The sequence below is a fragment of the Schistocerca serialis genome, chromosome 3, assembly GCF_023864345.2.
Source record: "Schistocerca serialis cubense isolate TAMUIC-IGC-003099 chromosome 3, iqSchSeri2.2, whole genome shotgun sequence".
Classification (NCBI taxonomy): Eukaryota; Metazoa; Arthropoda; class Insecta; order Orthoptera; family Acrididae; genus Schistocerca; species Schistocerca serialis.
The window spans coordinates 439,902,267-439,926,926 of NC_064640.1; the positions used below are offsets into that span (position 1 = coordinate 439,902,267).

The 24,660-nt window shown below is 42.3% G+C and overlaps 1 pseudogene; it reads left to right on the plus strand.

Annotated features, from left to right (window-relative positions):
- The first annotated feature begins 23,793 nt into the window (after positions 1–23,793).
- LOC126472339 (5S ribosomal RNA) lies at positions 23,794–23,912 on the plus strand (annotated as a pseudogene).
- Positions 23,913–24,660: the final 748 nt, after the last annotated feature.

Sequence of the window (24,660 nt, forward strand, 5' to 3'; positions counted from 1 at the left end):
ATATTACTGGGGTCTTTCTTTTTAATTTTTTTTTTCAAATACCTGCATCATTTAAATATAAAATTCAGCAAATATATGCTAATTAACACATATCTAATCATTTCTTTTATGAAAAATGCACGTCTTCATGTTTATAATTACATATTGAATGCAAAATTCCAGAGTTCGTTGCAAAGACACTTTCTTAATTAACAACATTTTCTAAAAGATTGTTAATACATAATGATTTATTAAAATTTAAGCAGTCTCTCTTTACGATCTTTTATATAATATTGATAATTAATCATTTATATTTGTAATTAAATCTGGAATTTTGCATATGATATATAATATAAACAAGGAGATATGCATTTTTGATAAAAATTATGAGTGGATATATGTTAAGTAGCATATATTTGATGAATTTTATGTAAGATGATGTAGGTATTTGAAATGAAAGAAAATAAAATATCCCATTGCAAAAATCTGTAGTTACTTCTGAGGCGATATAAATGAAAGTCTTGGGTTTTAACAACATTCTGAAATACTCTTCTCTTTGTGTGCTACCATTTACAAGAAACTTTTTTCGATATCTAGAACCATGTACAAAATGATGGATGTTATGAATAATTCACTATAGCCATACCATTGTGTGTTTGTGTGTGTGTGGGGGGGGGGGGGGGGGGGGCAGAAGTGAGAGTGATACATAAGATCCATTTTCTCAAGACTGGAGACAAATATAGACTTCCTCCCAAATTGCAAATTCATAGTGACCCATGTTTTTCATTGCAAACAATTCAAATTTTGCGTGGAGACATATATAATCCCTAAATGTTGTAGTTACTGTGACCTTTCATGAAAAGATAGGCAGTTCATCTTGAAGCTGATATATGACTATAAATAACAGAAGAATCAAAATTTTTCATCCAGTAGTTTCTGTAATATTGTTTGATGAGTGCACTCCTTCATTCTGCCAGACTAGTGTGCCGCCATGGGCAAACAATCTAGATGTTATGGGGACCACTCATCTGCCCAAGTTGAGACTGAGACACCTAGACATGCACCTCTACTTGTGGGTGGGGCAAGCAGAGCCACATGGTGACTAGCTACAAGGCGAACAGTGTCCTGCGCTATGCCCAGGGCAGTAGAAGCTGCAGAGAGGTGACACGTATCATCTGCTGGCTGCAGCCATCTGTTATTACAGCAGCAGGTGTACATAGCCGTTAGTGCTACCTCCTATGTTTGGCTGCTCTCCTGGCCAATCAGAAGACAGGCTGCACACTTTTCTGCATGGCAGGCAAGCAAATTGACAGAGGAACTGAGTGGGAAGGGAGAGGATGATGGTGTAGCCAAGGCATAGTTGGTGTTCATAGCTCAAGCAGTATCCAGTAATGGTCTGCTGAGAGTCCTTTAATGTGAAAAATGTAAAATGAAGTTTTTCCCTAACAAACTAATTAATATTTTAGAAATATATTTTTCATTCACCTCTCCTTGAAATCAAATACGTTATTTGTCTCTAAAAATGTTGGCAACCCAAGTCATTATGCAGATAAAGGCTGGAAAAATATATAAGTGAAATCTCTCAAACCTAGACAGAGACTGAATGAAAACAACATTGTTCATATCACAGACGTAACTGTCAGAGACTTGTTTGTGTCAGTCAGTTGTCACAAATTAAGTGAAAATCATTCAAAAACATGGAGAGTGAGTGAAAAACATTCATATAGATGACATGGCCGCTCAGATTAGCTGCATTCTGTTGTTCCATTCAGCTGAAAAAACTGACTGAACAAAAAAACAATTTACTGGCTAAAACAGTTGTTAAAACCAACCAGTTGTCCCATCACTATCCCTCTCGTGGCCATCCCTCTTATGGCTGGACCTGTCTTGGCCAGCCCTCTCCATCGCAATACAGCCACATCTCTCAGCGCTATTATGGCTGTCTCTTCAGCTGCTCCCATCATCAACACTGGGCCTCTCTACAATGCTGCTGCTGGTGCCACTACCATCTGCGTGGGTATCACCGCAATCATCGCTGACCCTTTCCCAGCAAGGCAACTTGATATCATCCCGGCCACTGCCACTGCCTCCCCACGGCTGCCTCTTCCATAACTGTCCCTGCATCCAGCCAGCTGTCCTTGTGGACACTGCTAGACCCGTTGTGTTCTTCCAGGCCTGGGTTGTGTTTCCATACCGCTGCCTTATCCTCTGCCCACGCCTTTCTTGCTGCGCCCCCAGCAGACTGCTGCCATCCCTATGCAGACTCCTTGTGCTTCATTTGTTGGAAATGTTTTCATTCTTCACTGCCTGATTATCTTGTTTCATTTCACTATGGTGGCTGCCTGGAGCCTCCTTCCCTGCTGGCTGCCGCATTTCTCTGAGATGGTTGCACTATCTCCTTCAAGGGGGAGGTGTATAATATAGGCAGGGCTGAACATCTGGATATTTGACCATCACATTCACAGATATGCTTCACAGGTCAGGCATGGGCACTGCATTACCTCAGACAGCCATTTATTGACTAATTCACTGAAATATTTGCTGCCAATCCTCCTGTGGCTGCCACAGTGTCTGGGGGTGCAGGCTGCACCACTACTCTACAGTGCTGCTCTCACGGGAGACCTACTCGCATCTGCACGGTCATACGCTCATGTGACGTGTTGCCTGTGTCCCTCTGTCCAAGTACCTATGTCACTCCTGAACCCCTCAATGGCCAGTTCAGCCCTGGCCTCTAGATGGATCACTGGCCACACTGTGAGATTATGCTAAGGACCTTGATGCCTACCGCTGCTGCAAGCCAACCAACAGTGCCGGCTTGCACTTTCACCAGCCTCCCAGTCAGTGCCATGTGAGCACTGCTCCAGAAAAAACTGGTTCCTCAGCTCATAACCGCTACCAACGATTGGAGACGTCGTCCCAGTGGACACTAGTTAGGCATCATCACAGAATGTGATTTTCATTGTATTCTTGTGTCATCACAGAAGGAGATTTTCATTTTATTCCTGTGTGGATTTTGTCCTCGAACTGTACTGAATTGAGTTAATGTTCAATAAACAGTGTTACTTCAAGGATGCCTTTGTATGCCACTCAGCAGGACACTACACTGCATACCCACCAGTTTCAATGGTTCAAATGGTTCTGATCACTATGCGACTTAACTTCTGAGGTCATCAGTCGCCTAGAACTTAGAACTAATTAAACCTAACTAACTTAAGGACATCACACACATCCATGCCCGAGGCAGGATTCAAACCTGCGACCGTAGCGGTCGTTCGGCTCCAGACTGTAGCGCCTAGAATCGCACGGCCTCTCTGGCCGGCAGGACTACTGCAAAATAATATACAAATTGAGGTTCAAAATATTACTAATGTATTAGTTTTCAGCATATGCCCTCCCCATGTTGCACACTTTCAAGTACCCCATTAATTGATGTTGAACTGATTCTCAGACTGGTGGAGGAAAAGCACATACCACCTCAACATTAGGACCAGTCAGCAGCAATATTAATAGTAGCCTGAGTTAAAGTTTGTGCTTTGTTTAATGTTTTTAAGTGCCTCTGTTTGGAACCTGCCCAGATAGCTGTGCGTGTTAAAGCTCCACTTCTGGGATGACGAGGAGTGCCGGCTCAAAAATGAGTCTGCCTGATGGGTTAATGATGAGGGTGGTTGTGCTGGCCAGTGTGGATGTGGTTCTTAAGTGGTTTCCCACATCTGACTAGGTCAGTACCAGCATGGTACCCAAGTACCACCTCAGTTACACAATTTCCAAACATCTGAAAACTTTTGCTCACTTTCACACAAATAACACTACATGCAGACAGTTGTGGTACATATATTCCATCTCTGGGGGTACCAGGGTGGCAACAGGAAGGGCATGCAGCCACCCAGTAAATTAACTGTGCCAAATCCACTGATAACCACACCAACCTTGTGTCAATGCAACATAAATACACAAGAAAAAGAAGTGGCTTTGTCTGGAAGCAAGCAGCACTTTATAATTTCTTTACTTGTTTTTCTTTTTTTACAAGACTTAGGGGCATACATTGCTGACTCTGTAACATCAGTGATTCTGAAAGGATGGAGAAACTAGCATCAAAGGTGCTGCCATGTAGACTGCATGATCGGTGACCGAATATGACATGGCACATGCCACAGAGCATTCTTAATCCTGACAAAACAGAGATCCAACTCTCTTTCTACACCAGTCTACATTGTGCCTGCCTCAACTGCAATTCTTATAATGGACATTTCTTGTATTATGAATGCTTGGATGATGATTCTGGTCCACTGGTATATGACTATGATTATAAAATAAACTGCAACATGGATAATACATTAGTGAAGAAGCTATTTGAACTCTATATGTGCCTCCCTATAAATACAGTGTTAGTAAAGATGTTAGAATAGCAATAGGAAACATTCTCAGTAGCTAACTGAATAGCAGCAGGTCTTACTCAGTCTACTTTTACAGCAACAACAGTACGCCACAATGTTAAGTGAGCAGACCACAAGCCACTTCTGGGTTTCTGCACATGGTGCTTGCACCCTAAAATGAGGTCAAGTTAGAAAGGGACTCATATGTCTGGGTCAGTAGAATTTTCAGACATTCCAGGTATCAGATCCACTGCTTGAAAAGTCTTTCTTCTTCTCATTGTCTAATGTTGAGATTTGCTGCATCTTGCACAAACTAATTCCTGTAGCAGAACCAGTAGACCTGCCATTTTAGGAAATGTGCAATTTATTCAGCAACCATTTTTGTAAGCATATGAATGGCATAGTGCCCTGACCAAATGAGAAGGGTAATCATATCACTTGTAAACTGCCAACTTTCGTGGCATTAGCCATAAATATAAATTTGATTGTGGAATGTGTGAAACAACTTATACAGACTCCCTGATCTGTGATACTGTCTTAGGCTATGTCCTCAACAAGAAAATTTAGCAGGAAACATTACAAAGCTGGTTTGCCCTAGAGAAAGTGCTGCACGTATCTCCGACTTTTGAAGTGGCATAGGCCAGGAAAGAGCTGTATCACATGAACATACTATCCTCCAGAACTGGCCCCCTCTTTCCTCTGCAGATGAGTCTGAACAAACATGAGGTCAGCCAGCGGTCAGTCAGTGTTCTGTACAGTGCAAGAAGGAAAAGCCAAAATATTTTTAAAAATCAAACACGGGAAAGTCGAGGTTGGAATATCAGCAATGTAAGGAAAAGGTAGATTGCTACTTACTGTAAAGATGGCATGTTAACTTGCAGACAGATTTCTGGTCTGAGCTGCCAAAATGTTGTTAGCTAGCTCTACATTCCATACATCATATTTATGATAAATATTATTATGTGGAAGATTTCCACTGAACAAAAGATTAGAGAAACAATTTAAAAATATTCTAGCCATTTACATGATTATCATTGACTATTTATTTCTATTCAAGAATTCTTGTGTGGTGTGTTATAAAGGAGAAACAACTTAAATATCCACTTGGAAACATTTTTGCTCACCATCATACATATTATTTTGATGGGCAGATTATCAAAGAGTTTTATAGCTGTGTATTTCAGTCATTTCTGTGCTGCAACAAGGTTTACCAGAAGGAAGAGCAGGCAATTTTTTCTTCTAGTATTTTATTCATCAGTATCTCTATTATTTTTAAACTGTAAGACCTTTTCACAGGACATTTCACCAGTGAATGAAGGTACTGTGAGGCTGTGGTTAATATTACCACTAGCTTAGAAATACCCCTCTAAGATGTACATGTTTGAATACATACATAATTTTAATTACTTTCCATTAAGCAACAAATACTTTTTGCCAAAGTGAGGAGTTACCCAAGAATATTTTCCCAGAGGACTTTGGTGAATTAAATTATGTAAAGTTACTGCAGGTGGAATTGTGTGCAGTGCACAAAGACATGGACAAGTAGATTGGTAGGGGGAGACAGAACAGACTCCCAGCTATGAGAAACTCTTTTTCCCAACCCTCCCTCCCGGTCCTTACTGCCTTTTTCCCCTCATCCTCTCAACCCGACAGAACCCAGATACATTAACAATAACTCAGATTAAATGCAATATACCCCTGGCACAAAATTGGAATGAAAACTTTTCTTTTTCCTACACATTCAGGATAAGAATATAGAATTTGATCGTGAGATAGGCCTTGTTGCTACTTTGATCAATTTGTACACTTTCCAGTAGTCATGAGCCCCATCCTTATGGGCTGCAGTACATGGACTGGTGTCTTTCAGCAGGCAAAATATTCCAGTAAAACGTAAATGTTCTTCAAGATTCTATTTAAAAAGTTGCACAAATGATAGGCTTATAGTATTCAATTAACCAGATGTGAAAAATACCTTTGTGTTAGAGGCCTAAACATGTATGGTTTCTCAATACAAGATTCAGTAAATATAATGCCTGATACCATTCATTTCACTGAAATAAAGGGTCTTTGTCAAGAGTTTCCACTTCTTTTGGAGCCCAGGCTGGGATGCACAACTAAATTTCACATGCATATTAGATCATCAATTACCTCTAAGCGAGGTGATAGGACATTGGACTTATTTTCAACCAGACAATAGTTCACATCCCCACATGGCAACTGAAATTTAGGTTTTCCATGATTTCCCTAATTCATTTATGGGAAATGCCAGAAAAGTTCTTTTTGAAGAGCTTGGACAATTTCTTTCCCCATGTTTACCCAATCCAAGATTATGCTCCATCTCTAATTACCTTGTTGTCAATGGATGTCAAACACTAATCTTCCTACCTTTTCTTCCAGCAATTACACAAAAAATGTGTAGGACTCACCCAGTTCCATTCACTCTCACAGAATTACTAAAATAAGTGTTTGAGAGATTACAAGCGACTGGGGTTATCAAATACATTTCCGCTATTGACTGAGTCATATCCATAGTAGTCACTGTGCTGTTATGTGACACATTCTTCACCAGCTGCAGCTATAACAGACTTTGATGTTTGACTCACAATTGGCAGGCTTTGACTCAGTCCCACGAAGATGATCCATGGTTCTGAGCCTGGTGGTGTCCTCTATGCCAGAGCTGAGGAGGTATGGTGGAGCAGCATGTTAGCTGGTGTTGTGTTGGCATCTGAATGGGAAGGTTGTCTCATTGAGAAGGAACACAGTTTGGCAAATGACTAGAATGTGAAAACATCAAGAGTGCCATTGTACTGCACTGGAAGAGGGGCTGCATGTCACTGCAAATCTGCTGTATTGGCTGTATCGGTACTTGCAATGTGACCTTTATCATCATTTATCCTGTAACTGACATATAGTACAGTGCACTATGGATGTCTGAGACCAAGATGTTGTCAATGAAAGTTTGGTGCAACTGTTTTACAGTAAAGGAATTCCCAGGAGAAAATTTGCGAGGAGAGAGGCTTTTGTGTCTTACCATTGTCACTGTAGGCTTGTATCATGGGAAGCAAGGAGAGAATGTTGTTTGGTAGCCAGTATCCTCTTTCTATAACACAACTGCATGCATTTATTAACAGGGTTCTTTATTAATAAGTATAAGAAAGCTACTTAACTCGAGATAGTCTAGGTGTTGTGGTACAAGCTGTCCACATTAGCCTCACTCCTGGTGAAGTACGTACACTACTCTGTCACTATGTGCCGCCTGTCTCTGAGCTAGAGGCTGTGACTGCGACTGGGTTGCAACTGAAGACTCGACTTGTGGACTCACTGGATGACTGACTGGAACTGACTCAGCCCTCTGGTCTGCGGTGGCGATCTAAACACTGGTGGTCGAGAAGGCATTGATGGCACGATGCCTGTGAGACTGTTTTTGGCCGCTCTGCTGATAAGTGCGTTGCTTACACCTACTATCATTGTTCTCACAACCTCTTTGGCGCCAGGTGTGCTGGTGACAGCTTATGCCACCACATTCCTCCCCCCCTCACCCACCCAAAATACCACACTGTTGTTGTGTAGTGAGGCTGCGAATGACAATGGAGAGGGAGGCAGGACGCTGGACGTAGAGATGATCCAGGAGCCGTGGCTATGGAGGACGGTGTACTCCCATCTGTACCCCACCATCTGGCTGCGAGGCAACAGGAACATCCTCTGGAACACTGCTGCCAGAGCACATGTCCAGGTCTGAGGATGTGTCCTGGGGCAATGACAGTGAAGGTGATGGTGATGGCAGGTCCACGTCCATGGGGTTGGCGAGTGGGGATGAGGGCACATTATCCATCCACATTTCCTGGGGTGCCCTGGTGGCACCAATGGGTGGCTGCAAAGGCTGCGCAGTCCCATGAATCTGTGAATCTGGGGTAAGAAAAGCACAAGAATCACAAGCCAAATGACATGCACGAATTTGTTTCTGGTGGTGGCACTGCAAACCATTGGGACTTGCAATCAAATACATAGAAGAGCCAATGACCCTGGATCTTGCCTCTTTCCCAGTGCCCATGGCTGCCATAAACCCTCAAAATGACAAGATTGTGTGGCACAAAGCGATACTTGCAGACCATTGGCAGCACTGGATGCTGCAGTGGGTGTAGCAATGTCCAATGGCACATGCAGAAGTTCTACTGGTGATGGTCCATCTCGTGGGTGGGAGCAATAGAAGGCAAGAAAGAGTTGCAGCACCTGCTCCTGTGTGTGTCTCGTGCAAAGCTTGGACATTTGTTGCTTAAAAGTGCTTACGAAGCATTCTGCTTCTCTGTTGGACTGTGGGTGAAACAGAGCACTTGTTAGATGACAAATGCCATTTCGTTCAGAAAACTATTCAAAATAAAGTGAAGTGAACTGTGGTCCATTGTCCGACACAAGTACTTCTGGCAAACCTTCTATGCAAAATATGGAGGACAATGCTTGAATGGTGTTACATGGCATGGTAGAGTTCATAGGCACCGGAAAAGAGGGCTTTGTAAAAGAGGCTACCACTATGAGCCAACTGGGGTAGCCGCGCGGTCTGAGGCGCCTTTCCACGGTTTGCATGGCTCCCCCCATCAGAGGTTTGAGTCCTCCCTTGGGCACGAATGTGTGTGTGTTGTCCATAACCTAAGTTAGTTTAATTTAGTTTGGGATTTTCTCTGCACAGGTACTGGATGTTTGTGTTGTCCTCATCATTTCATCATCATTATCATCATCATCATCATCATTCATGACAGTGGCTAGATTGGATTGAGTTAAAAATTGGACTGTGTAAAAATTGTGACTTTGTACAGGTGCTGATGACTGGGCAGTTGAGTGCCCCCAAACTAAACATCATCATCATCATAATCACTATGAGCCAACGAGTATTCCAGAATGGTCCTGCAAAGTCAACGTGCACTCTTTGCCATGGTGTTTGAGTCTTAGGCCAAGCTGAGAATGTCTGTGGTGGAGCGGATTGATTCTACGCACATGCGCAACACTGTGATGTCATCTGTTCAATGTGGACGTCCATGCCCTGCCAAGTACAATCCAGTTGCGCTAACTGTCTAGTGGGAAAAATTCAGTCGTGCTAACTGTTTCGTGGGCACAATTCCCCAATGCCATTGCTGTAGCAATCACAACACAGCCTATCGCAACACCTTGTGAATAAGCATACAGCATTTTCCACTGCCTTTCAGAACTAGAATCACACCCTGTTGAACTGAAAGGCTATGCCAACATGCAAAATATTGGCACACAACTGAGTTCTGGATATTGTTCAAAGAATGAGGCCAAGACATGCAAATGTTAAAAAGTACTTAAGCTACAGCACACATGCGTCATGCGAGGTTTCCAATATTCTCTCAGTCTCTTTGTGCAAACTGTTAGGCCTAGACAAAAAATAAACAGGACATTTTTTGTTGCAAATTTAATTTACTTTAATTGAGTACACATTTTTGTTGGAGTGTGTGGTTTCTGAGTTATTAAAGAAAAACATACAAAACTGATATTACACATGTTCTATCTCAGAAACTATTCACAACAGGGCATATGTCCATACGAAGTTTTTTGTTCAGAATCATTAATACTATCGCATCTCTAAGCATACAAAATGGTTCAAATGGCTCTGAGTACCATGGGACTTAACATCTGAGGTCATCAGTCCCGTAGAACTTAGAACTACTTAAACCTAACTAACCTAAGGACATTGCACACATCCATGCTCAAGGCAGGATTCGAACCTGTGACTGTAGCAGTCGCGCGGTTCCGGACTGAAGTGCCTAGAACCGCTTGGCCACCGCGGCTGGCTCTAAGCATACACCTTTCCTCCTGACTCACCCTGTATATGTATATATTTGTGTTAGTTTATGTACAAAACACAAGTAAGACTTCTGCATCCCTTAAAGATCAATTTGCATTAACTAAAACAATACAAAGCCAGATTATATACATCAAAATACACTCCTGGAAATTGAAATAAGAACACCGTGAATTCATTGTCCCAGGAAGGGGAAACTTTATTGACACATTCCTGGGGTCAGATACATCACATGATCACACTGACAGAACCACAGGCACATAGACACAGGCAACAGAGCATGCACAATGTCGACACTAGTACAGTGTATATCCACCTTTCGCAGCAATGCAGGCTGCTATTCTCCCATGGAGATGATCATAGAGATGCTGGATGTAGTCCTGTGGAACGGCTTGCCGTGCCATTTCCACCTGGCGCCTCAGTTGGACCAGCGTTCGTGCTGGATGTGCAGACCGCGTGAGACGACGCTTCATCCAGTCCCAAACATGCTCAATGGGGAACAGATCTGGAGATCTTGCTGGCCAGGGTAGTTGACGTACACCTTCTAGAGCACGTTGGGTGGCACGGGATACATGCGGACGTGCATTGTCCTGTTGGAACAGCACGTTCCCTTGCCGGTCTAGGAATGGTAGAACGATGGGTTCGATGACGGTTTGGATGTACCGTGCACTATTCAGTGTCCCCTCGACGATCACCAGTGTTGTACGGCCAGTGTAGGAGATCGCTCCCCACACCATGATGCCGGGTGTTGGCCCTGTGTGCCTCGGTCGTATGCACTCCTGATTATGGCGCTCACCTGCACGGCGCCAAACACGCATATGACCATCATTGGCACCAAGGCAGAAGCGGCTCTCATCGCTGAAGACGACACGTCTCCATTCGTCCCTCCATTCACGCCTGTCGCGACACCACTGGAGGCGGGCTGCACGATGTTGGGGCTTGAGCGGAAGACGGCCTAACGGTGTGCGGGACCGTAGCCCAGCTTCATGGAGATGGTTGCGAATGGTCCTCGCCGATACCCCAGGAGCAACAGTGTCCCTAATTTGCTGGGAAGTGGCGGTGCGGTCCCCTACGGCACTGCGTAGGATCCTACGGTCTTGGCGTGCATCCGTGCGTCGCTGCGGTCCGGTCCCAGGTCGACGGGCACGTGCACCTTCCGCCGACCACTGGCGACAACATCGATGTACTGTGGAGACCTCACGCCCCACGTGTTGAGCAATTCGGCGGTACGTCCACCCGGCCTCCCGCATGCCCACTATACGCCCTCGCTCAAAGTCCGTCAACTGCACATACGGTTCACGTCCACGCTGTCGCGGCATGCTACCAGTGTTAAAGACTGCGATGGAGCTCCGTATGCCACGGCAAACTGGCTGACACTGACGGCGGCGGTGCACAAATGCTGCGCAGCTAGCGCCATTCAACGGCCAACACCGCGGTTCCTGGTGTGTCCGCTGTGCCGTGCGTGTGATCATTGCTTGTACAGCCCTCTCGCAGTGTCCGGAGCAAGTATGGTGGGTCTGACACACCGGTGTCAATGTGTTCTTTTTTCCATTTCCAGGAGTGTACTTACAATAATTTCCTTTTATGTCAGCAGGGCCCATACTTTTGTACAATGAAATGAACAACACAGTGTGTATGACAGATTGTCATTGTTTTCTGTCTTCTGTCGACAGAGATACTGAACTATAAACCAGAATTTCCTGTGCTACAGAAGAGGTACACAATTGTCCAGACAGTATGCCAGTGCATGAATTCAACTCCTTGCTGGTATATAACTCTAGAAAGTCACGGGACTTTTAAGTCCTGTTGGGCAGAAAGGGTTAAGGAACACTCTGGCCATAAATTTGAAGATTAGCCTTTGTTTCGACTTGTCATGGTGGTCCTGGGTTTGGTTCCCTATTGACTGTATTTCCTTGTGCATGTATTTGGTCAGAACAAAGTTTGCAAGTGGGCACCACACCAGATAAATTACAGTTCCCCATAGATGATCACGTTTTGGTTTAAGGTTATCATAGGGTAATTTGTGTATTTCATGTCCATGAGCTTTGAGATGTTGTTTTGTTGCTATGATCATGTATTATATACTGTTATCTCAGCATTTTTAGATTTAAATTGTGCTGGACACCCTAAAGTTTTTTCTTAAATTATCATTTCGAACTTGCTGTCTAGCATGCCTGTTGTAAGTTCTTACAACTGAGCATTGTGTATTGCTTTTACTAATACATAATTAATGTAATTTTAATGCTTGTTTAGTATCTTAAATGTACCAGCAAATTATAATATTATGTTTTTGTAAGAAGTTTAATTCGTGAATTCTTCACAGGATGTAATGTACCGGCATAAGTACTATGGTTATTGCTATCTTGCCTCAATGCTAATGATGGCTTTTTTTTCAGATAAGTAAAATTATCGACTTGTATATACTAATTGCCAAAATAGATACTGTATTTAAGTTCAGTTGTGTAGAAGCACCATATGTAACTGTGGATGAAGATACACAGGGTGATTATAATTAAACTCTCAAAATGCTGTAGAAAAAACACCACTGGTCAGAATGACATCAAATTGCAGTAGAATATTATCAGAGAAGGGGGAAAACATATGGCAGAAGAAAAAAAATAGTGTGAAAACTGACCAATAGATTTCACTGTATGTGTCAGAATACATGAATGAAAACACCTGGCATGCACACAACCAATTGAAGTTGGTATAAACACGCTGAGTACATGGCTCTTCCACCTTTCACATCTGCAACATTCACCATGACTGTCTCAATGCAGGATCACAGTCTGCTTGTAAAACTGTATGAGAAGAATGATGACTGTCCACACGTAGCTCTGCAGAAGTTCCCAACACTGAACATTTTGAGAAAAGGCGTTGGTCCGATGACTGCCGTGGGTCTGGAGAAAAAGACTTGGAAATTCAAAAAGATGAGTTCTTTAGGTGTGCAACCTGGTAGAGGGAGGAAACGAATTGATTCGATGTCATTGGAAACAGTGGCCACAGCAGTGCAGGAAGACATGAGTGGTGGCGTGCAAATGTGTAGTGCACGGAGAATTGCCCAAACATTGGACATACCCATGAGCACGGTGTGTAAAATCCTACAAAACATCCTTCTTTGTTGTCCATTCAAAATAACCCATGTGCACGAGTTGCCTCTTGTTGACCTGCCAGCAAGAGAGACCTTTGCTTTATAATTTCTTGCTCGCATGGAAGTGAACAATGATTGGCCATGGAAGATTTTGTGGACAGATGAAGCCCACTTACATCTGACAGGATATGTCAATACACAGAATCTTTGAGTATGGGCAATGGAAAATCCACACGCAAATCAACCAGTAACACTTCATCCTGAAAAGGTCACTGTGCAGTGCGGGTTTATGGCATCATTTATCACAGGGCCATATTTTTTTGAAGAGAAAATGAGTGCTTTTGGTCCTATTACCTGTACCATCACTGGTAAATGCTACGAGTGTCTTTTGCACAATCACATCATTCCAGCTCTTCAACAGCACAGATGTGTGGATGGGATCATTTTTATGCAAAATAGTGCTCTTCGCACATTGCAAATCCAGTTAAGCAGCTGCTGCAGTGCCAGTTTGGAAATGGTAGAATTATCAACTGCAATTTCCTTACAGCCTGGCCATCCCAAACACCTGATCTTAATCTGTGTGACTTCTGGCTGTGGGGGTATCTGAAAGATGTTGTGTTCAGTGTTCTAATTGCAGACTTAGCTGCATTGGAGACACACATTGTGCAACACATTGTGGACGTGACCCCGTAAATGCTACGATCAGTTGTGGAACATGCTGTTTCTTGATTTCAACTTATTGCAGAAAATGGTGGACAGCATATTGAACATGTTTTGCGTGAGTCACATGGAAATGAATAATCTGATTTGATTTATATTGATGCTTTTTATGCAGTTTTTGACCTCAGTACAATTAAAAACTGATGTGATTGATGCTTTTTATGTGTTTTTTTGCCTCAGGACAATTAAAAACTGATTTTTCCCACTGGATGTGATATGATCTTGCCATGGTGGATGGGCATACGTAACTAACATTATCACACCTATACACCCATGCACATTGAATAGTACAGTTTCTTTAATGTCAAACGTACACCTTAGGCATTGTTGAATGATTCATTTGTCATTTGTAGTAGACCACTATTAAATTATGATGCTTAAAGTGTCGTCTATTGCTATATCTTTTAACTATTTATTTTTCATCTGCCATATGTTTTCCCCCTTCTCCGATAATGTTCCATTGCAATTTGACGTCATTCTGACCAGTGGTGTTATTTCTTCAGTGGTTTTAAAGTTTAATTATAATCACCCTGTGTATCTGTATGTATGAGAAGCAACAATACTACCAAGGAGTGAAGTTAACTTTTGTCATTATCCAGAGATCACATAATTGCTAATTGTATTAATGTAAACTGGCGAGGCAGGTAGTGTAATATATGCATCAGTATTTTGTTGTACTATAAAATTGTCAGATATTGGTTTTTGGAATTTGTAATATTAAGATGATAAATGCTAACAGGTCATTCTGCACATTAATCACTCAGTTTATCACTGCAGAGAAACCAAATGGATCCTGAAGAGTTTGGCAGATTTTCAATATATAATTAATGTATAAGCAATACAACACGCATGCTCCATTCCACGCCAGTATAAACTTTTAGCTAAATTATTAAGTAGCAAATATTTTTCTAAAATTGACCTCATGGATGCTTACTTACAACTTCCCTTAGATGAGGAATTATGGAGGACTGCTCTAATACATATATGCCTATTGAAACCTTTTTATATATAGCTTACCTTTTGGAATGTCAAGTGCTCCAGCAGTATTTCAAAAGTTTCTGAAACATCTAACACAACATATATATCATCAGTTGCTCTGCATTCTCTCAGGATATCTGAACATATAACTACTGTACAATGGCCTTGGGGGCCAAAATCAATTGTGGTATTTAAAATAAAAAGAAAAGTACTACCTGTCCTGTCATTTTATTCCTAATATATGTCAATGCATGAACTATATCAATGACTTATTATGAGAGGAACTGACCATAAGATCATTTGGATAATATGAAATTACATCTACATCTACATCTACATCTACATGACTACTCTGCAATTCACATTTAAGTGCTTGGCAGAGGGTTCATCGAACCACAATCATACTATCTCTCTACCATTCCACTCCCGAACAGCACGTGGGAAAAACGAACACCTAAACCTTTCTGTTCGAGCTCTGATTTCTCTTATTTTATTTTGATGATCATTCCTACCTATGTAGGTTGGGCTCAACAAAATATTTTCGCATTCGGAAAAGAAAGTTGGTGACTGAAATTTCGTAAATAGATCTCGCCGCGACGAAAAAGTCTTTGGTTTAATGACTTCCATCCCAATTTGCGTATCATATCTGCCACACTCTCTCCCCTATTACGTGATAATACAAAACGAGCTGCCCTTTTTTGCACCCTTTCGATGTCCTCCGTCAATCCCACCTGGTAAGGATCCCACACCGCGCAGCAATATTCTAACAGAGGACGAACGAGTGTACTGTAAGCTGTCTCTTTAGTGGACTTGTTGCATCTTCTAAGTGTCCTGCCAATGAAACACAACCTTTGGCTCACCTTCCCCACAATATTATCTATGTGGTCTTTCCAACTGAAGTTGTTTGTAATTTTAACAGCCAGGTACTTAGTTGGATTGACAGCCTTGAGAATTGTACTATTTATCGAGTAATCGAATTCCAACAGATTTCTTTTGAAACTTATGTGGATCACCTCACACTTTTCGTTATTTAGCATCAACTGCCACCTGCCACACCATACAGCAATCTTTTCTAAATCGCTTTGCAACTGATACTGGTCTTCGGATGACTTTACTAGACGGTAAATTACAGCATCATCTGCGAACAACCTAAGAGAACTGCTCAGATTGTCACCCAGGTCATTTATATAGATCAGGAACAGCAGAGGTCCCAGGACGCTTCCCTGGGGAACACCTGATATCACTTCAGTTTTACTCGATGATTTGCCGTCTATTACTACGAACTGCGACCTTCCTGACAGGACATCCCAAATCCAGTTGCACAACTGAGACGAAACCCCGTAGGCCCGCAGCTTGATTAGAAGTTGCTTGTGAGAAACAGTGTCAAAAGCTTTCCGGAAATCTAGAAATATGGAATCAACTTGAGATCCCCTGTCGATAGCGGCCATTACTTCGTGCGAATAAAGAGCTAGCTGCGTTGCACAAGAACGATGTTTTCTGAAACCATGCTGAATACGTATCAATAAATCATTCCCTTCAAGGTGATTCATAATGTTTGAATACAGTATATGCTCCAAAACTCTACTGCAAACCGATGTCAATGATATAGGTCTGTAGTTCGATGGATTACTCCTACCCTTCTTAAATACTGGTGCGACCTGCGCAATTTTCCAATCTGTAGGTACAGATCTATCGGTGAGCGAGTGGTTGTATATGATTGCTAAGTAGGGAGCTATTGTATCAGCATAATCTGAAAGGAACCTAATCGGTATACAATCTGGACCTGAAGACTTGCCCGTATCATGCGATTTGAGTTGCTTCGGAACCCCTAAGGTATCTACATCTAAGAAAGTCATGCTAGCAGCTGTTCATATCTCAAAGTCTGGAATATTCCATTCGTCTTCCCTGGTGAAGGAATTTCGGAAAACTGCGTTCAATAACTCCACTTTAGTGGCACAGTCGTCGGTAACAGTACCATCGGCACCGCGCAGCGAAGGTATTGACTGCGTCTTGCCACTTGTGTACTTTACATACAACCAGAATTTCTTCAGATTTTCTACCAAATTTCAAGACAATGTTTCGTTGTGGAACCTATTAAAGGCATCTTGCATTGAAGTCCGTGCCAAATTCTGCGCGTCTGTAAATTTTAGCCAATCTTCAGGATTTCGCATTCTTATGAACTTCGCATGCTTTTTCCGTTGCCTCTGCAACAGCGTTCGGACCTGTTTTGTGTACCAAGGGGGGATCAGTTTCATCTCTTACCAATTTATGAGGTATGAATCTCTCAATTGCTGTTGCTGCTATATCTTTGAATTTGAGCCACATCTCGTCTACATTTGCATAGTCAGTTCAGAAGGAATGGATATATTCTCTTAGGAAGGCTTCTAGTGACACTTTATCCACTTTTTAAATAAAATTATTTTGCATTTGTTTCTGGTGGATTTGGAAGAAATGGTATTGAGCCTAGCTACAATGACCTTGTGATCACTAATCCCTGTATCAGTCATGATGCTCTCTATCAGCTCTGGATTGTTTGTGGCTAAGAGGTCAAGTGTGTTTTCGCAACCATTTACAATTCGCGTGGGTTTGTGGACTAACTGCTTGAAATAATTTTCAGAGAAAGCATTTAGGACAATCTCGGAAGATGTTTTCTGCCTACCACCGGTTTTGAAAAAGTATTTTTGCCAACATACCAAGGGAAGGTTGAAGTCCCCACCAACTATAACCGTATGAGTGGTGTATTTATTTGTTACGAGACTCAAATTTTCTCTGAACTGTTCAGTAACTATATCATCGGAGTCTGGGGGTCTGCAGAAGGAGCCAATTATTAACTTAGTTCGGCTGTTAAGTATAACCTCCACCCATACCAATTCGCACGGAGTATCTACTTCGACTTCACTACAAAATAAACCACTACTGACAGACACAAACACTCCACCACCAATTCTGCCTAATCTATCTTTCCTGAACACCGTCTGAGACTTCGTAAAAATTTCTGCAGAACTTATTTCAGGCTTTAGCCAGCTTTCTGTACCTATAACAATTTCAGCTTCTGTGCTTTCTATTAGCGCTTGAAGCTCAGGGACTTTCCCAGCACAACTACAACAATTTACAACTACAATTCCGACTGTTCCTTGATCCAATCACGTCCTGTATTTGCCATGCACCCTTTGAGATTGCAGCGCACCCTGTACTTTCCCGAGGCCTTCTAACCTAAAAAACCGCCCAGTCCATGCCACACAGCCTCCGCTACCCGTGTAGTCACCAGCTGAGTGTAGTGAACTCCTGACCTATTCAGCGGAACCCGAAACCCCACCACCCTATGGCGCAAGTCAAGGAATCTGCAGCCAACACGGTCGCAAAACCGTCTGAGCCTCTGATTCAGAACCTCCACCTGGCTCTGCACCAAAGGTCCGCAGTCGGTTCTGTCAACGATGCTGCAGATGGTGAGCTCTGCCTTCATCTCATAAGCAAGACCGGCAGCCTTCACCAAATCAGATAGCCACTGGAATCCAGAGAGAATTTCCTCAGATCCAAAGCGACACATGTCACTAGTGCCGACATGTGCCACCACCTGTAGCTGGCTGCGCGCTGTGCTCTTCACGGCATCCGGAAGGACCCTTTCCACATCAGGAATGACTCCACCCAGAATGCACACGGAGTGCACACTGGATTTCTTCCCCTCCTTAGCCGCCATATCCCTAAGGGGCCCCATTATGCGCCTAACATTGGAGCTCACAACTACCAATAAGCCCACCCTCTGTGATTGCCCGGACCTTGAAGGCTGAGAATCATCCTCTGAAACAGGGCAGGCAGCTGCATCTGGCTCAGCCAGAGACAGTGCCTGAAATCTGTTTGTCAGACGCACCAGGGAGGCTTTCTGATCAGCCTTCAGGGATGTCTTTCACTGCCTGCCATGCCTTGGAACGACCTCCCAATCAACCACAGGCGAGGGCTCAGCTCCACTGCGGGCAGCAACCGGGGCAACCGCAGTGGCAGACCGATCTGGGGACAGACGGGACGAGGTTGACATCCCCGTGATACCGAAGTCCAGCTCCCCACAGTGGTGCCCATTGGCAACAGCCTCAAGCTCCGCGACCTAAGTCAGCACCGCTTGCAGCTGTGAGCGAAGGGATGCCAACTCAGCCCTCATCCGAACACAGCAATCACAGTCCCTGTCCATTCTAATCGATGTTGAACAACAGTTACTGAAACAAAAGTCCGTGCCCAGATAACGCAAGGGAAACACACAAAGAATGTATTGACTAACCTGTATAAATACCTAACGACTGCGCTACAATCTGCCTGAATTTACGATTACAGTAACTAAATCTCGAAATTACACCTCCTATACGAAACTCGCATGCAATTTAAGTAAGAATCTACGAAGTAAACACTATAGCGCGATGCTACAACTCTCAAATACTATAATACGCCTGAAATTTATGAATTAAACAATGGAAGCACCCAAAAACACGCAAAGAAATTAAGAATTAAACTATGTAACAAATAAGTAAGCTAGGGGTATACGACTTGTTGCTGCAGCTGCTTATCCAACGGCGGCAGGGAGCACACTGATGTGGTAAGCTTAGAATGTAACTTAAAGAAATTCAGTTTGTTTCAAGAACAGATAGATAATCATGGACATGTGCTTAGTGTGATACATATTTAACCTATAAAGCTTACATGTAAGCAATAGTAGTTTTACCAGCCCCACAAAACTAACAGAACTGCAGGTCTTGTTGTATCAGGTGAGTTACTATAATAAACACATTCCCAATGCTGCACAAAGTAAGCACTCATGGTTGTTTTGAGAAAAACCTCTTACATAAATGACTTATCCTTTGGTGCACCCCACCTCCCCATTTCCCATCATACATTTTTATTTTTGTCAGTTTTTGTAATAATTATGATAAACACTGCATACAAATCTTGCACCTGGGTGCTCCACTCAGCTTAGCACCCCAAGTGGCTTCTGTAGTGTTGGCAGAAGAGCCAACACTGTGTTTCTAGAGGAGGCCGAAATGCACGCGTTTAATTACACGCTGACTGGTGTGAGGTCTGGAACAGGACAATATCTTGAGAATTGCAAATAAAGTAAGTAGTTGATATAATACTTAACTTTAATCCACAATTGTAGAACATCTCTCTTAATGACACATGCTTCACATAATACATATCAATTGAATACGGCGCCTTGCTAGGTCGTAGCAAATGACGTAGCTGAAGGCTATGCTAACTATCGTCTTGGCCAATGAGAGCGTATCAGTCAGTGTAGCTTCACTAGCAAAGTCGGCTGTACAACTGGGGCGAGTGCTAGTACGTCTCTCTAGACCTGCCGTGTGGTGGTGCTCGGTCTGCTATCACTGACAGTGGCGACACGTGGGTCCGACGTATACTAATGGACCGCGGCCGATTTAAAGGCTACCACCTAGCAAGTGTGGTGTCTGGCGGTGACACCACAGCTTCTACTAATTGTAGTATGCACAGTATAGAAAACTTGCAATTGTGATACCTCTGGTTCACCTGTGAGCTTAGCATCCCCACTGGTGGCTTGTGTCATTTATTCCTTAAACTGGCCCTATATGTGTCTATGAAGTCATCTTTGCCTTTCATTGGTGGCAGCATGTGAGGCAGTATTTAGAACCCGTTAAACAAAGTTATGCCCTATACTGACTCTCATTACACCTACATCAGGCAGACAGCTGATACTGCAACAGATGCGTCCCTGTATAGGATAAGCACAGTATTATAATTTAAAAAATGCAAACAGTAGTGAACACCCTATTGCATGCACATTTAAACACTAAATTAACAGGTTAACTATTGACAAACAGACTTTAGTATCATATGTAGAGTAAAGAAGTTGCACATATTTCTCTATGGCATAGAATTTTACCTCATTATTGCCCATAAAGTATTACTCACAATTTTTGATCCACATAACAATATTCCACAACAAACAGCAGAAAGTTTACAGTGATGAGAATTGCTCCTTAGATCTTAGAAATATTTTTTCTCTCTGTAGTCAAGTGGTCTGTATGTATGATTGCAATGTGGAGGATCCAGCTTTGATTCCTGGTACTGATAGGGATTTTTCTTTGGTGAGAAGACAGGAATGAGGTGCAGTCTGCCCTGTGATGCTAACTGACTAGCTGCTTGAATGAGAAGTAGCGGCTTCAATGTGTAGGAAGTTGACAACACCAGAGGTGTGCTGACTCAATATCCAAGTGATGCCATTGGCAGAGGATGAGTGACCTATCAGGGCTCAGTACACAGAACCAGTTCTTGCAATTATCATATATTTTATAGTGCAACTGTGGATGTTCTGTCCCAACTTCTAATGTGCCCAGACGTAGAGTTTGACATAAGAACTAGTATATTACCAACTTAATAATGATCCTTATATGATGGTGGATGATTTGTTATTAGGGCCCAAGTTATTGCATAATTTGCAAAACAGGACCACATCTTAAAATATTAATTGCATTTGAGATATAACTAGGAAGTAAGGAGGGCTACATAATGAAATACCTGATACTGGATTTATATGGAAGTGGGGGATACACTTTTCAACCTACAATTATATCATATTTTTATTATTTTTACCTGCATTTTGTGTTCTTGGTTTTTACTTTCACGTGTAATAAGAGATCTCATAGTTTTTTTTTCTCGGCAACTGCAGTATACGCTGACAAGTCAAAATGTTATGACTACCTGCTGAATAATTTGTTGGTCCATCTTTGGAATATAGGTTGTCACTGATGCTGCATATCATGGATTCAACAGTTTGTTGATTGGTTTGTGGAGGTATGTCACACCAGATGTCCACACACAAGTCATGTAATTTCCTTAAACAGTGGGCTGCTGATTTCTGTATGCGGTGATGGCACCTAATAGCAACCCAAATGGGTTCCATAGGATTCACTTCGTGGCCAAGACATCAATGTGGGTGCACAATCATACTCCTCAGACCACTGTAGATGAACGGTGGCTAGCTCTAAATGTGGATAAATGTAAGTTAATGTGGATGAGTAGGAAGAGCAAACCTTTAATGTTCGATTACTGTATTATTAGTGTCCTGCTTGACACAGTCAAGTTGTTTAAATATCTGGGTGTAACATCGCAAAGTGATATGAAAGCATATCAGAACTGTGGTAGGGAAGGTGAATGGATGACTTCCGTTTAATGGGAGAATTTTAGGAAAGAGTTGTTCTTCTGTAAAGGAAACCATGTATAGGACACTAGTGCAACCTACTCTTGAGTACTGCTTGTGGTGCAAACTACTCGAGTACTGCTTGAGTGTTTGGCTTCTGTACCAGGCCAAATTGAAGGAAGACATCGAAGTAATTCAGAGGTGAGCTGCTATATTTGTTACTGGTAGGTTTGAACAACATGTAAATGCTATGGAGATGTTTCGGGAACTCAAATGGGAATCCCTGGAAGGAAGGCACTGCTCTTTTTGAGAAACACTATTGAGAAAACTTAGGGAATCGACATTTGAAGCTGACTGGGGAATGATTCTACTGTCACCAACATACTTTGCACATAAGGACCGTGAAGAAAAGTTTCAAGAAATTAGGGCTCATATGAAGGCATATAGACAGTTCTTCTTCCGTAGCTGTATTTGTGAGTGGAACAGGAAATGAAATGACTGGTAGCAGCACAGAGTACCTACCAATGGGCACCATATGATGGCTTGTGGCACACATATATGTAGATGTAAATGTACATGAGATAATTGTAACCACAGACTGATAATTTACAGTAAATGAATCACATTTATGTACATAATCAACTGTGCCAGCAACTGGGAACATATATAAAAACTTATAAGAAGTATATCTGCCTCTAGAGCTACATGATTACTCTGCAATTCACAATGAAGTGTCTGACAGAGGATTCACTGAACCACCTGTAAGCTATTTCTCTACCATTCCACTCTCAAATGGTGTGCATGAAATACAAGCTCTTAAATCTTTCTCTGCAAACTCACCACACAGCAATACTCCAAAAGAGGGTGGACAAGCATGGTGCAAGCAGTCTGTTTAGTAAACCTGCTACCCTTTCTAAGTGTTCTGCCAATAAATCACAGTCTTTGGTTTGCTTTACCCATGACATTATCAATGTGATCATTTCAGTTTAAGTTATTAATAATTGTAATCCCTAAGTATTTAACTGAATTTACAGCCTTTAGATTTGTGTGATTTATCATGTAACCAAAATTTAGCAGATTTCTTTTAGTACTCAAGTGGATGACTTCACACTTTCCATTATTTAGAGTGAATTGCAATTTTGTGCACCATATAGATATCTTGTCTAAAACATTTTGCAATTTGTTTTGACCACCTGATGGCTTAACAAGATGGTAAGTTAGTGCACCATCTGCAAACAATCGAAGTGGACTGTTCAGATTTTCTCCTATTTTATTTATGTAGATCAAGGACAGCAGAGGGCCTATGAGACTTCCCTGAGAAAGGAGTTATGGAAAACCGTGTTTAGTAACTCAGCTTTAGTGACACTGTCATCAGTGAGATCACAGTTGTTATTGCTCAGTGAAGGTATTGAGTCCATCTTGCTGCTGGTGTACTTTACATATGACCAAAATCTCTCTGGGTTTTCTGCCAGATTTCAAGACAGAGTTTCATTGTGGAAATTATTAAAAACATCTCACATTGAAGTTCATCCTAAGTAAAACATTACCAATCTTGGGAATTTTGCAGATTTTTAAATTTGGCATGTTTTTTTCGTTGCTTCTACAACAGTGTTCTGACCTGTTTTGTGTACCCCGGCGCATCACTCTTATTAATTTATGTGGTATGTATCTCTCAATTGCCAATGGCCTTGCCACAGTGGTAACACAGGTTCCCGTCAGGTCACCGAAGATAAGCACTGTGGGGCTTGGCTAGCACTTGTATGGGTCACCATCTGGGTCTGCCAAGTGCTGTTATCAAGTGGGGTGCACTCAGCCCTTGTGAGGCCAATTGAGGACCTACTTTATTGAGGAGTGGTGGCACTGGTCATGAAAACAGACAATGGTTGGGAAAGCAGTGTGCTGACCACATGCCGATCAGTATCTGCATCTGTCAGCCTTTCTTGAATTCAAACTGCAGCTGTTCTACACTTATATAGTCAGATAAGAAGGAGTGTAAACTGTCTCTTAGAAAGCCGTCAAGTGAATTTTTATCTGCTATTGCAAATAAACATACTTTGTATTTATTTTTGTTTGGTCTGGATGCTATGGCCGGCCAGGTGGCCGAGCGGTTCTAGGCGCTACAGTCCAGAACCGCGCGACCGCTACGGTCGCAGGTTTCTAATCCTGCCTCGGGCATGGATGTGTGTGATGTCCTTAGATTAGTTAGGTTTAAGTAGTTCTAAGTTCTAGGGGACTTATGACCTCAGCAGTTGAGTCCCATTAGTGCTCAGAGCCATTTGAACCATTTTTTGGATGTTATGGTATTCAGTCTTGCTACAATTGCCTTGTGGTCACTAATCCCTGTATTCATCATGATGTTCCATGTTCACTTGGGATTATTTGTTGTTAAGAGGTCAAGTATGTTTTTGCAACCATTTACACTTTGAATGGGCTCCTGAACTAATTATTTGAAATAATTTCCTGAGAAAGCATTCAGTACAATTTAGTATGAGATTTTATGCCTACCATTTGAGCTTCAGTGCTTTCTACTAGCGCTTGGATCTCT